Raw genomic sequence first — 14,314 nt, 5'->3', positions numbered from 1 at the left:
TCAGTCATTTTCAGTTTTTGGTGGAAGTAAGATTAGATATAGGTGATTGCACTCATTTTTAGGAAAACTGCATAATTTTATAAGCATGAAATCCTGGCCTGTTTCAATACTTTTCATTGTAAGTTCCCCTTTCACACCATGGTTCAAGAGATTAAATTAACAAATGTACTTTTCTCATAGGTGTCCAAGAGACACTGCTGCTTGAGTCACCTCTAGAACGAAACGAGCCACACAATCGGCATACGTGAAAGGAAACTACTAAATTATACCAACAAAGGGAAGTTCAATAACTGTGATCTATGCAAGATCACACTAGTGTAAAGAAAACCAGGCAAGGGTTTAGATAAGATGGCCAGTAGAGATGAATCATTTTGAGAAATTGATTTTCTGGTTGGCAGAGGTTTCCACACTCCCCATACAATAAATTAACCTGTGCTCACCCTCTGGTAGCTTGTCACAGAGCAGGCAGGCTTAGATTAAGAGGCAATGTGTAAAGTTTTTGGGAAACACTTCAAACAGGAACACAGTGAAAACACCACAAGATATTCACACCAGTTTAGAAAAATAGCTTATCTTTACATGACCAAAACAATAAAAACTCCTATAAGTGTAACCATAGTCAAGAATTTTTAAAGAATAAATCAAAATATAGTGCTTCAAAGCGCAAATCGCCAACCGGGGACATCTGGTCACGCTTGACTGGGGTAAATCCAGAAGTGCAGGCCGAATACAAATTGGCATGGGTCAGATACAGGTACCAACCTTGGCCTTCTGGAAAGTACCTGGGATGCAGCTTTAACGGAGTCGAGATGCGAAAAGCAAAGGGTGCTGCATCATCATCTAACTGCTGGATCACAGTCCATGCAGCAGTGCTGAACCGCAGAATCGAAGGTGGTGAGTTGGCACCAAGTCCCACAAAAGGTTCAATTACGAGTCTGGCAGTTCTCAGAAAGCCAGACTTGTGGTGGCACAACATTTGCCTCCCTGGGTGCATGCACAGAAGTTCCAGCATGGCGTGGACTTTCAAGTAATGCCGTGCTGGAACAGCTTTTGACGTTCCCATTGCGGTGCCTAATTTATATGCACCGTCATGGGAATGCCAAAGGAATCCACTGCCAATGGCTGAAAAAGTAATTATATGGAGGGCGGTTCTAACGCAGATTTAGGGTTGCAGCAGCGGGACGGCCCTGCCGCTGCACTTTCAAACTCGTAATCTGCCCCAAAGTTAGATATTCATCGAAAACTGGAGACAACCCTGTGCAGTGGCTAAGTGAGGTCCACTGTCTGTGCAGCAGCATTGATGCGCTGACATCGAGGGAGATGCACTGGTTCCATTCAGCACAATGTCGTTGATGCATGGATTTTAGCAGTTGCAACACTTTATACCCACTTTCGAGCACCAAGGACTGGATTGACACCACTTGGCAATGGGAGACCTCCAGCAAGCAAAGTCCTGTTGCAGGGTGATGAAAAGTCTTTAGTGTCCCTCAGACTTAGAACAGGGGGCAAGCCAACATACCTTTGTAGTCACTCTGGATTCAAGTCATATTGTTCCAGTCCTTCCTCAGCAGGACAGAGGGTAGCAGGCAGCAGGGCAGCACAGCAGAAAAATCAATTTTCCTAGAGCAGCATTCAAGCAGAGGGACAGTCCTTATAGCAACACAGCAGTCCTTCCTCCTGACAGAGTTTCTTCACAGGTCCAGTAGTGTCTGATTTAGTGGGGTCAAAGACCCAGGACTATACCCAATTGCGCCTTTGAAGTTCCTCCCTCCTGGCTCTAGATCCAGATGTACTCGGGAGTATGCACCCCTTTAAGTTGGGACAGGACACAGCCTACCCAGGTGTAAATGTTATCTCCTCCCTCCCATCCTGCTTAGGGTGGCCAATCAGGATGTGGATGTCCACTCAGTCACACCTAAGCTCCCTTTGTGTGTGGCTGTCTATAAGGAATGTGCAATGTTCAGCTGTCACACACCTCAGATGTGTATTGGAGACAGGCTGCTGGCACACAGGGCTAGGATTAGAAAAGTGACATTTTTAAACGGGTAGTGATAAATGCATCTTTACCAGTAAAGAGGATTTATCATTACCATGCAGCTGATATGAAAAATGACAGAACCACTTCATCTCAATGAGGAATTACAGCTTACAAAGTGTAATAATGAATTCCTAATGTTAATTTATGAGCTGGATTGGGCTTCACAATAGTGGAAAAAATTGGGTGCTTTTCACTACTAGGACATGTAAGGCAGAGGAGAGTCATCCAACTGCTCTAAGAGGAGTTAGAAAAGAAAATAATAATAACACAATGTTATCATTTTATTTTCTAATAATGGCATAGGTGCGGGCAGGGATTGGGAGTCCCGAGCAGGGGGAGGAGTAGTGTGCACTTTTTTTTATACAGCTTTTATTAGCCATTAGGTACATTCATAATAATTTATACAACAAGTTCCAAAAACAGGTATAAAAACAAAGTCATTAATACAATCTATACATATATTTTAGAGAGAGCAGAGGTATCAAGCTCAGATATACTAACCAGAGCATGCAAACAAAAATATAACCTTAAAGCATTACTTCACCAAAATTAAACTATTCCTAGAGTCTTATTTTAAGCTCTACCCATTCTATTTCTTAACATATCTTGGCTTTTTCCCAACCATTTTGTTAAGGGGGCCCAGATCTTCGCCCCTCTCTTCCTAGCTCGATAGCCCTTGTTTTTATAGAGCGCCATTTCCATATTATATATATTCAGTAGGCGGTGAAGCCAGGCAGTATATGCTGGTGGGTCTTTCCACGCTGTAGCTATTAATAGCCTTGCAACCGCTATTGAGACAAAAACCAAGTTATCTATGTGCAGATATTAACTCGCACTGGCCATCATACCCAAAGAGCATCACCGGATCATTAATCTTAATTGTGCAGTTCATCAGTTCATACCAAAATGTTTCTATCCCCTTTATTAGAAGAGTCAGGGACGTACACGCATAGAACATATGCGTAGGGTCCGCAGGGCTATGCTGACATCTGGGGCAATGATCGTTGTCTCTTTTCCCCCAACCATAAAATTTTGCTGGGGTATAATATGGGTTAAACACCGTCTTGGAGTGTTGGGTTTAAAGATTTGCAGCCCAAAATATGTTTTCTCCCAATGTCACTGACATATGATTATCTATATCTTCATCCCCCAGTTTTGATGCACATTTTGACTCTGTTTTCTCCATATCATCGGGTATTTTTTCTATTAAGATTTTATAGACTTCCCCAATCCTCCGATCCCCCCCGATATACTTTATCCATAAGTGGTATTGCCTGCAGATTTTCCTGTTTCCTGACTTGGTTTTTTATGCATCCCCTAATTTGAATATATTTTAAATATGTTCTATTTCCATTCTCAAATTTCTGAGCCAGTTCTGAAAAAGACTGTGTATCTAAATTTTCATTAAATAAATACCCAACACGCTGTATGCCCGCCTGCACCCACTCTCTAGCCATGCTATCCCAAAATTCTGCAGGAAAAATCGATGATCCCCATAATGGGGTATATCGGTTACAATTTGGAATTTCCATAATTTTACATACTTTGCTCCAAACCGATCTCGCTGCTTTCAAACATTTGGAGTGGAATTTTTTTATAGAAACTACGTTCTAACTGTTTAAGCAGGAGCCCTTCTGCTTCTCTCCCCACGGCTAATTGATAGATTGATGGCACATTATCCTCACTCACACATTCATCTGCACCCAATAGATCACCCATTCCTAGCACAAAATTTGACAAATAATCGTAGTATAGGTTTGGAGCAGCCCATCCCCCTCTTTCCCTTGGCAAAGGTAATGTCTTCAGGGCTCCCCTAGTTTTTTAATAGCTCCAAATAAAGTTAGAGAAAATTGAGTTCATTTTCTGAAATGAGCAACTCAGCAGTTCTAAAGGGATTGCTCGAAATAAATAGAGTATTTTAGGGAAAATCTTCATTTGTAGGACATTAACTCTGCCCACTTATGTTAAATGCAAATTATCCAGCCGTCGTAGCTCGGTGGATAATTCCTGTAACACTGGGTCAATATTATTTGCCCATAATGTATTCATATCCGGACCGATCTTTTCTCCCAGATAGGTTGCGCTATCTGTCTGACGCTGATCTTGAAAGTTTCCCTGTCCAGTGCAGACTGTGTCTTTCCTTTATTCAGACAATAGCCTGACCTACTGTCGAATTCCTCTGCCATTCTCCCAATTTCTACTATTGTTGTTTCAAGGTTTGATGTAATTACCTCAATATCGTCTGCGCAGGCAAGTATTTGTGTCTCATATCCATTGATCACATAGGGTTCAATCGTTAAGTTCTCATTTACCTGTCTGATAAATGGATCAAGATATATAGCAAACAAGATGGGAGAACAAGGGCAACCCTGCTGAGTGCCCCTTGCTACCTCTATCGGATCTGATGCCATCCCCATTATTTGTAGTCTAGCCGATGGATTATGATACATTGCCTTGATTGCTGTTATCATTTTTGGACCAAGCCCTCGTTCTGCTAACGCCTCCCACAGATACTGCCACTTCACTCGAAGGCCTTCTCTGCGTCCAAGAGAATCGTAGACAGCTTATCCCCCCTTTGCTGCAGCAAGATCTAACGAAGATATTACTCGTCGAGTGTGATCCGTTGTTCCCCTTCCTGGCACAAATCCATGCTGCCAGGGAGAGACCAAGCTGACTATGATTCTCTGGAGCAAAGTAGCTAAGATTTTTGAATACACCTTTGTATCTGAATTTATCAGGGATATAGGTCGGTATGACCCAGGTGCTGACGGAGGTTCCCCTTTTTATGGAATATGATTATATCTGTTTCCTTCCATGAGTTAGGCGGAATCCCCCGGTATTGAACATCCAGAAAAAGATCTTGAAGAAGTATAGCCAGTTTGCCTTGAAGTAGTTTATATAGCTCCACTGGAATTGTATCTGGGCCGGCGGCCTTCCCTGAAGAGAGTGAATTTAAGGCTGAAACCGTTTCCTCTAGTGTAATGTAGACTTCTAATTCTGCACGTATATCTGGATCTAATTTACTAAGCAGAGAGCCTTCCTTTTCTATTACTGACAGATTATCCTCAGGATTAGCTGTTTGTTCTCCTCAGACCTCAATGATTAGAGGAGTAGCAGTATTTGTCAAACGTCATGCAGGCAGTTGTAAACAGACTAAGGTGGATAAATGGGGTAGGTGGGCCATTGCATCATTAAGTATCGGGGTAACTATAGTGACTGTGTATGCATCAAATCAAGATGATCCAGAGCTATGGGAAGAGTTAGAGCTAGAGCATGCTACATGGCCTACCCTAGTGGTAGTATGTGGTGATTTTAATCTGCACTCAGACAGTTGTATAGTATCAGGGCAGAAGTATAAGAGAAGAAAACCAAGGGTCAATCAGGCTAGTAATAATTTTAAGTCCAGCTTTGGCCTGGTAGATGCGTGGGTAGATAAGATGAAGGCAGACCCCGGGTATGCTTATTTCTCATATGCGCACCAAAAATATTTTAGATTTGATTATTTTCTGGTCTCTGCTAATTTATTGGGGGGAGCCGAGATAAAAAAAACTGCCGCAAATCTTTTCAGATCATAATCCCCTTATTCTGGATTTAGTGGGCCGGAATTTTGCAAAGGAACCTCGGTCTTGGACATTTGACAGGAAGCTGCTGGCGGATATATTAAAGATTGGACTAAAATATTCTTTGAAATAAATCGGTATAGTGCCTCGCGCATAACGGTGTGGGATAAATTTAAGGGGTGCCTAAGTGGGGAAATAATAAGCTATGTGGGACAACAGCGCAAAATGCAGAGGCAGCAGGTCACCACCTTAATGGCCAGGTTAGCACAGCTAGAAACAGAACATACCAAAGAAGTATCCCAGGGGGCGGGCAATAGATCAATGACAGTTAGGAATCAGACAATAATTGTCAAAGCAGAGCTTAACAATGTGTTTCAAACACAAGTAGCCCAGGCATTCCAAGCGTACCGAAAAGAGATGTATGAATATGGAGAAAAGACGGTGTTAGAAGCGGCTGTCTCTAGTTGGCAGAGGTATACACTTCTGACAAATAGGGACACACCTTTTCTAGTCAGGGCAAGGGGATCACACACTTAGATAACCCCTGGTCACCCCCTTGGTAGCTTGGCAAAGCAGACAGGCTTATCTCAGAGGCAGTGCGTTAAGCATTTATGACCACATACAGTAATAAAGTGAATACACTACAAATGGACACGACACAGTAGTATTATAAAAATAAGGATTTTTATATAAGGCTTAGCACAAGACCAAATAACGACAAAAATATACCACAGTCTTAATAAATACTCTTGGAAGGAAAAATAATAGTTCAAGCACGGTTTCTTCTTAGCACAAAGTCTTTAGTATTAAAAGCAAGTCTTCTTCTTCAAAACACAGTTCTTGGCAACAATGTAACCCACACGGGAGTCACACGACGTCGAGGCAAAGTTAATCCAAAGGTTCGGCGTCGACCGCGAGGAGCGCTACGTCAAGCCCGGAGTCGCACAGACCCCCACAACAACAGTACCTTGGAAAAGTGAAGCACTCGATGATCAGCGGCGTGGAGAAGTGAAGCACTCGATGATCAGCGGCGTCGAGATGTCCGGCGTCGCGTCTTCGGCGTCGATCGGGCCTCGGAGTCGGGGCGATCTGCAGCGGCGTCGACCAAAGTCAGGCAGGAGCAGCGCTCACGAGATGAAGCAGGATACGGCGTCGTCGATGTCGATGTTGCAAGAGTGAGCAGCGCTCACGGCGTCGAGAGGGCTCGATGTTGATGCGATCAGCAGCGGCGTCGACACAGGGTCACTTGGAGCTGGAGCCGAACTCGCTACTCACTGGCGTCGCTACTGGCGTCGATCGGGCCCGGCGGCCGGCGTCGAAGGTGCGGGACACTGGAGCCGTTACTCACGATGTCGAGCTGGATTCGGCGGCGTACGTCGGAGTCGAGATTGCTGGATTCTTCAGAGGTGCTGGATTTCAGGTTCCAGCAACAAGCACTTTTAGCAAATAGATGAAGTCCTTTAGCCCTGTGACTTCAACAGGAGGCTGGCACTCTTCCAGCTTGAGAGTACACACTCAGTTCCTCTCTCCTGGTTCCTTGGCAAAAATAAAGAAGCAATGCAGGATTCCCCCAACAAACAGCACTCTGGCAGAAGGGGTAGGCAGTCCTTAGATCAGCAGGCTTCTTGTCCTTGGTTCAGGTTTCCTTGTCAGAAGTGATCTAAATTCTTGGTTCAGGGGTCCTTCTCTTATACCCCTTTCTGGCTTTGATCCCTTTGTCCATGCAGGGGAATTCCCCCCCATCTTGGGTTTGTTGTGGGTGTTGCCAGGCCGAAGCACCTGGCCTATTCACTGTGCAGGGCAGAGTCTTCAGCCGCCCAGCAGGAGCGGAGCCAGCATTGTCACTGGCAGGGGCAGGGCCATCAGTTGCCCGGCAGGAGGTGGGCCAGGAAAGTCCCAGGCAGGCACAGAGCCATCAGTCGCCTGGCAGGGGGGCGGAGCCATCATTGTATCAGGCAGGGCAGGCTATCAGGAGCTACTCTTCCCCTACTCTCAATGCAAATGCCCCACTCATCCCACACTGACTCATTCAGACCTCTGGAGCCACCCAGCTCCTGTCACACGCATACCAGAACCAGCAGAGACCGGTAGACAGTTAGACAAGAAAATAGCTACTTTCTAAAAGTGCTATTTTCAAACACAGAGTCCAAAAACCATCCACCCAAACGGATGCGTTATTAAACCCTGAGTTCAGGGATACCAAACTCGACATTGCACCATGCTCCCCGAGCCCGCTAGGATTATAGCATTAATAATCCTGGCAGCCCATTCTAACTGATGGAGAGCAGGTCACCTTACAATAGTGAAAAACGAATATGGCTGTAATTCACTATTAGGACATGCCAACCTTGTCAGGCTTGTCCTACCTTATGCTTACAATGCACCCTGCCCTTGGGCCTACCATAGGGGTGACTAACATGAAGTTAAGGGAAGGTTTAGGGACTGGCAAGTAGGTGTACTTGCGCAGTCTGCGTGACAGTACCAGACTGCACGTGGTCTAGCAATGGTAGACCTTCAGACATATTTTTACTAGGCCGCTCTTGTGGGTGGCACAACACGTGCTGCAGGCCCACTAGCAGCATTTGTATTTACAAGCCCTGGCACTCCTGGTGCACTCTACTAGGGACTGACAGTAAACCAAATAAGCCAAACATGGACTTCAATCAATACAGCAATTTCACATAGGGAGCACTTGGACTGTGGCACTGATCAGCAGTGGCACAGTGCCCAAAGCAATATACCAGCAAAAACATCGTAAACAGAGGAGGCAAACAGAAAAAATCGAGGAGAGACTCATGCCAATGATGTCAGGTCTAACACGTGTCCCCTCCAGCTGAAATGTGGGGAGAACTACCCTTACCCTAGGGAGTCCTCAACACTAAGGCGGAAAAATCTGGACAGACCATCAGCATTGGCGTGATCTGTGCCAGGGCGGTGTTCCACCGTGAAGTCCATCCCCTGTAGGGAAATGGACCACCTCAACAGCTTTGGATTCTCACCCCTCATCTGCATCAACCATCTGAGGGGCCTGTGGTCTGTCTGAACCCGGAAGTGAGTCCCAAACAGGTAGGGTCTTAGCTTCTTCAGCGCCCAGACCACAGCAAATGCTTCTCTCTCTATTGCACTCCACCTCTGTTCCCTGGGAAGTAACCTCCTACTGATGAAGGCTACAGGTAAGTCTCGGCCCTCTTCATTCACCTGAGCTAGAACAGCCCCCACGCCATGCTCTGAAGCGTCCGTCTGGACAACAAATTCTTTAGAAAAGTCGGGTGCCTGGAGTATGGGTGCTGTGCACATTGCAGTTTTCAGGGTGTCAAAGGCCGTCTGACAGGCGTCAGTCCAGATCACAAGTCGTGGCTGCTTCCTGGAAGTCAGCGAAGTCAAGGGGTGCACAATGTTACCATAATCCTTGACGAACCTCCTGTAATAACCCGTGAGACCCAAGAAGGCTCTCACCTGAGTCTGGGTTTTGGGCGGTGCCCATGCCAGGATGGTATCAATCTTGGGTTGCAGGGGGGCCACCTTGCCGCTCCCTACTTGGTGCCCCAAGTACACCACTGAACCCTGCCCAATCTGGCACTTACTGGCTTTGATTGTGAGGCCTGCTCTGCGCAGGGCCAACAACACTTCCTGGAGGTGGCGCAAGTGTTCCTCCCAGCTGGCGCTGAACACTGCGATGTCGTCCAGGTAGGCGGCACTGAAATCCTCCAGTCCAGCCAAGACCTGGTTGACCAACCTCTGGAAGGTGGCAGGGGCATTCTTCATCCCAAAGGGCATAACCCGGAATTGGTAGTGCCCATCTGGTGTGGAGAATTGTGACCTCTCTTTTGCCCCATCAGTCAAGGCGATCTGCCAGTACCCAGACGTTAGATCAAACGTACTAAGGTACCGGGTGGCCCCCAACCGATCTATGAGCTCATCAGCTCTGGGGATGGGGTGCGCGTCAGTCTTGGTGACTGAATTGAGTCCTCGGTAATCCACACAGAACCGAAGTTCCGGTGAAGCACCAGGCGCTGCAGCCTTTGGGACCAAGACCACTGGGCTGGCCCAAGGACTGCTAGAGGACTCAACCACCCCTAAGGCAAACATTTTGGAGACCTCCTCCTTGATGTATGCTCTGACCTTGTCAGTCACTCTGTAAGCCTTGTGCTTCACAGGAGTGCTGTCCCCGGTGTCCACATCATGGACACACCACTGAGTGACACCAGGAATCAAGGAAAACAGATCAGGGAATTGTCCCAACAATTGGCGACAATCCTGCTGCTGTTCAGGGGTCAGTGTGTCAGAGAGGACAACACCATCCACTGACCCATCTTGCTCTTTTGCAGACAGGAGGTCAGGAAGAGGCTCACTCTCCTCCTCCATTCCAGCATCTGTAGCTAGGAGCATGCCCACTTCGGACCTTTCTAAGTGGGGCTTCAAACGGTTGACATGCAGGACCCGCAAGGGGTTCCTGGGAGACTTCAAGTCCACCATGTAGGTGACATCGCTCTTTTTCTCCACAACCTCAAATGGTCCAGTCCACCTGTCCTTGAGCGCACAAGGTTCCACAGGGGACATAACCCAAACTTTCTGTCCAGGCTGAAGCTCTACCAGAGTGGCCTTCTGGTCGTACCACCGCTTCATCTCCTCCTGGCTGGCCTCCAGATTTGCCTGAGCAAGATCTCTGAAGCGCCTAGTCTGGTTCCTAAAGGCCAGCATGTAACTGTATACATCCTGGGGAGGTTTCCTGGGAGATTGCTCCCAGCCTTCTTTGACCAGACTCAAAGGTCCTCTTACCGGGTGACCATACAAGAGCTCAAAGGGGCTGAACCCTAGAGACTTTTGTGGCACCTCACGGTAAGCAAACAACAGGCATGGCAAGAGGACGTCCCATTTACGCCTCATTGGTTCTTCAAGACCCATAATCATGCCTTTAAGGGTACGGTTGAATCTTTCAACCAACCCATTACCTTGAGGGTGGTAAGGAGTGGTGAACTTGTAAGTTACCCCACACTCCTTCCACAAAGACTTCATATAGTTGGAAATGAAGTTGGTGCCCCGGTCTGACACCACCTCTCTGGAGAACCCCATTCGGGAAAAAACACCCATCAGTGTCCGACTCACCACGGGGGCCGTCACCGTTCTGAGAGGGATGGCTTCCGGGTACCGTGTGGCATGGTCCACCAAGACCAGGATGAACCTGTTGCCCAGGGCTGTCTTGGGGTCCAGGGGCCCAACAATGTCAATCCCCACCCGGTCAAAGGGGGTACTGACCACGGGAAAAGGTTGGAGGGGAGCCTTCTGCTTCCGCCCGCTTTTCCCACTTGCCTGGCAAGTTTGACAGGTCTTGCAATGGATATCTGTATCCCTTCTCATCTGAGGCCAATAAAAATGGGTGACAAGCCTGTCATAGGTCTTGTCCTGCCCCAGATGTCCAGCTAAAGGAACGTCATGAGCCAAACCCAGTAGGAAGGCTCTGAAGCGCTGGGGTACCACCAGCACACGGGCTGACCCAGGCTCAGCAGCCTTAGGCTCGCTATACAGGAGGTCGTTCTCCCAGTAAACAAAATGTGACCCTGACTGATCACCTGAGGTTTGGGCTGAGGCCTGCTGCCTCATACCCACAAGAGAAGGGCACACTTTCTGTTCTGCACAGAATTCTTCCCTGGAGGGACCACCAACCTGCTGCGAGTGGGTCAGCTCGGGCAGGTCTCCCAGTTCAGCAACTTGTTCACCTGTGGGTTCCAGGGCATACCCCTCAAGGTCTGCCTCCTCCTGGACCACGGGAACTATGGGGGACGGTTTCCCGCGCCCCCTGCCTCTTCTCTTCACAGCTGGGTCCTGGGACATACTTTCAGGCTCCGGGACCCCATCAACACCCTTACTTGCTGTCATGGATCGAGTGGTTGCACACAGCCACTCTGGCACACCCAACATTTTCAAATGTGTCTCCCTCTCCACCTTAGCCCAAGGGGAGTCTTTTAAATCATTGCCCAGGAGACAATCAACAGGCATGGCGGGCCTTACAGCAACTTGAAGAGTACCTGAAACCCCCCCCATTCAAAGGAAACTTGAGCTACCTCACACTCTCTCTGGGAGTTGTCAGCAGCTATCACAGGGTAGAATGCGTGGGGAACAACCTGCTCTCTGGACACCAAGTGACACTTGACAGCTGTCACACTCGCTCCGGTGTCTCTGAGAGCTTCCACTCTATGGCCATTAATTATTTATTTAAAACATTTTTATAGCGCGGCTGACACCTTGCAGGTTTCCTGGCGCTGGAGAATACTCTATAACTGAGGAGATTAAAGCGAGTAGCAAGCGAGTTAGGGTTTAAGGGAATAGCCATGTTTTGATACGTTTCCGGAAGGGGAGGAGTTGCGATATTTGGCGGATTTTAAGGGGCAAATTGTCCACAGTTTGGCAGCTGCGACTCTGAAGGATCTGCCCCCCGTCCTGACTTTGTTGTATCTAGGTACTGTTACCAAGCAGGCTGAGGCAGAACGTAGAGTTCTGGTGGGGATGTACCAGGAGAACATGGCTTGTAGAGGTCTGGGCCCGCCTCCGTGCAGAGCTTTAAAGACAAGGCAAAGAGCTTTGAAGGCCACTCGTTGCTTCAGGGGGAGCCAGTGTAGCTCGGCTATGGCCGCTGTGGCAGAGGACCTCCTGGTCCAGCCAAGAGCTAGCTTGGCGGCGGCCGACTGGACTCTTTGGAGTCGATCCAGTAATACAACTGGAGAGTCGAGTAACAACGCGTTACAGTAGTCAAGGCGACTAAGGATAGTGCACCTGACTATCAACGCCCGAGCTTGTGCGGGGAGGAGTGGCATGATTTTGCGCAAGGAGCGCAGAAGGGCTGAGCAAGTTCCCACAGTTTTAGCTACCTGGGTTTCCATATTCAGCTTGTTGTTCAGCATGGCCCCCAGGTTGCGAACCGAGGTGACTGGGTGTGGTTTTTCCGGTGTTTCCGGAGGCCAAAAGTCGCTAGGGAACAGGCGAGGTATTCGGCTTCCCGCACAATACAGAACCTCAGTTTTGGAGGAATTGAATTGGAGGGAATTTTTGTGTAACCAACCAGCCGTCTCCCTAAGGCAATCATGAAATGATGTAAGGGGGATGGAGTCTTCTCCCTCCCAAGAGAGAATGAGCTGGGTGTCGTCCGCATAGTTGATAGTTTTTAACCTGTGGGTTTTTATTAGCGTGATCAGGGGTTTGAGGTACACGTTAAAAAGAATGGGGCTGATAGACGAGCCCTGAGCCACCCCATGCGGCACAGGGACAAAGGCGGATTGGAATGGGGGGAGGGACACAGCCTGCCTCCTGTCTCGCAGGTAAGAAGGGAACCATAGCAGAGCCGTGCCATCCACCCCAGCCTCACCGAGTCTCTCTAACAGAATCCCATGGTTAACCGTGTCGAATGCGGCAGACAGGTCCAGCAGGATCAAGGCTACTGCCTGGCCCCTGTCTGCACGCATACGAAGATCCTCCATGGCTGTCAGAACAGCTGTTTCGGTGCCATGGGCTGGACGGAAGCCAAATTGGAAGTCGTCCAGGATGTGATTCTGCTCCAGGTGGGTAGAGGGACAGGCACTAACCCATCGTTCGGCGACCTTAGCCGGGAATGGCAAAAGGGAGATGGGCCGATAGTTCGATAAACATTCGGGGTTTAAGGAGGGTTTTTTTAGCAGCGGGGTGATGAGAGCCTGCTTCCATGGGGTTGGAACAAATCCGCAATGCAGGGATTGGTTGCAGATCCTGCGCAGGGTCCCGAAAAGTTCCGTTCCAAAACTTTTCCAAATTTTTGGAGGCAGAGGGTCAAGAGTGGAGCCCGAGGTGATCCCGAGTGCCAGTCTTTCAAAATCAGTTTCTGGGATGGGGGGAAATTCCCGCAACCTTTCCGCTGGGAGGTGACCTGAGAACATCGGCTCAGGGTCAATGGTGCAGGCCCCTTGGTTGTGGGAGCTGCCTAATGGAGGTGAGGTATAAAGGTTGTGAATAATGGTCTCAATTTTGTTTTTAAAAAATAGTGCAAGATTGTCGCAGAGTGCTTGTGTGGGTAGAATAGTTTTTATGGCGCATTCAGGATGTGTTAGAGTTTTGAGGATCTGAAAGATACTTTTCGAGCTGTTGGTGGCGTTGATAATGGTAGAGCAAAAGTAGTTGGCTTTACTTTGAACAATTGCAGCTTTATAAGCCCGAAGATTATTTTTCCAAAGTAGTTTATTGGCGTCGGAGTAGCCTTGCCTCCATTTTCTCTCTGATTTTCTACAGGCTAGTTTGAGGATTTTCAGAGAGTCGTCAAACCAGGGGGCTGGTGCTCTGCTCTTGGGTTTGCATTTTTTCTGGGGGGCGAAAGAGTCAGAGGCAGAGGAGATCTTAGTACAGAAGACTTTGAAGTTGTCCTCCACCGAATTAGTGGGGGAGAAACTATTTTCCACTTTGAATACAGGGCCGGCCGATCATAGTTTGTCCAGAGCTTTCCAGTCTCTGTACAAGAATTCAGAGGAGGTGCTATGAAGCGGCCTTCTGGCTCTGTTGCTGGTTAAGTGGAATTTGATGAGTGCGTGGTCGGTCCAGCACATAGGCAGGATGTCACTCAGGTGTGCTAGCTGAGGGGAGACAAAGATTAAGTCAAGTTGGTGCCCTGCTGTGTGGGTGGGTTTATTAACCAGTTGGGTAAGTCCCACACTTTCACAAGAAAGTACTAGATTGTGCAATGCGCTGTCAAGGCTGC

This window comes from Lissotriton helveticus, chromosome 1_1 (assembly GCF_964261635.1).
Source record: "Lissotriton helveticus chromosome 1_1, aLisHel1.1, whole genome shotgun sequence".
NCBI classification, from domain to species: domain Eukaryota; kingdom Metazoa; phylum Chordata; class Amphibia; order Caudata; family Salamandridae; genus Lissotriton; species Lissotriton helveticus.
Note: the sequence above shows the minus strand (reverse complement) of the source record.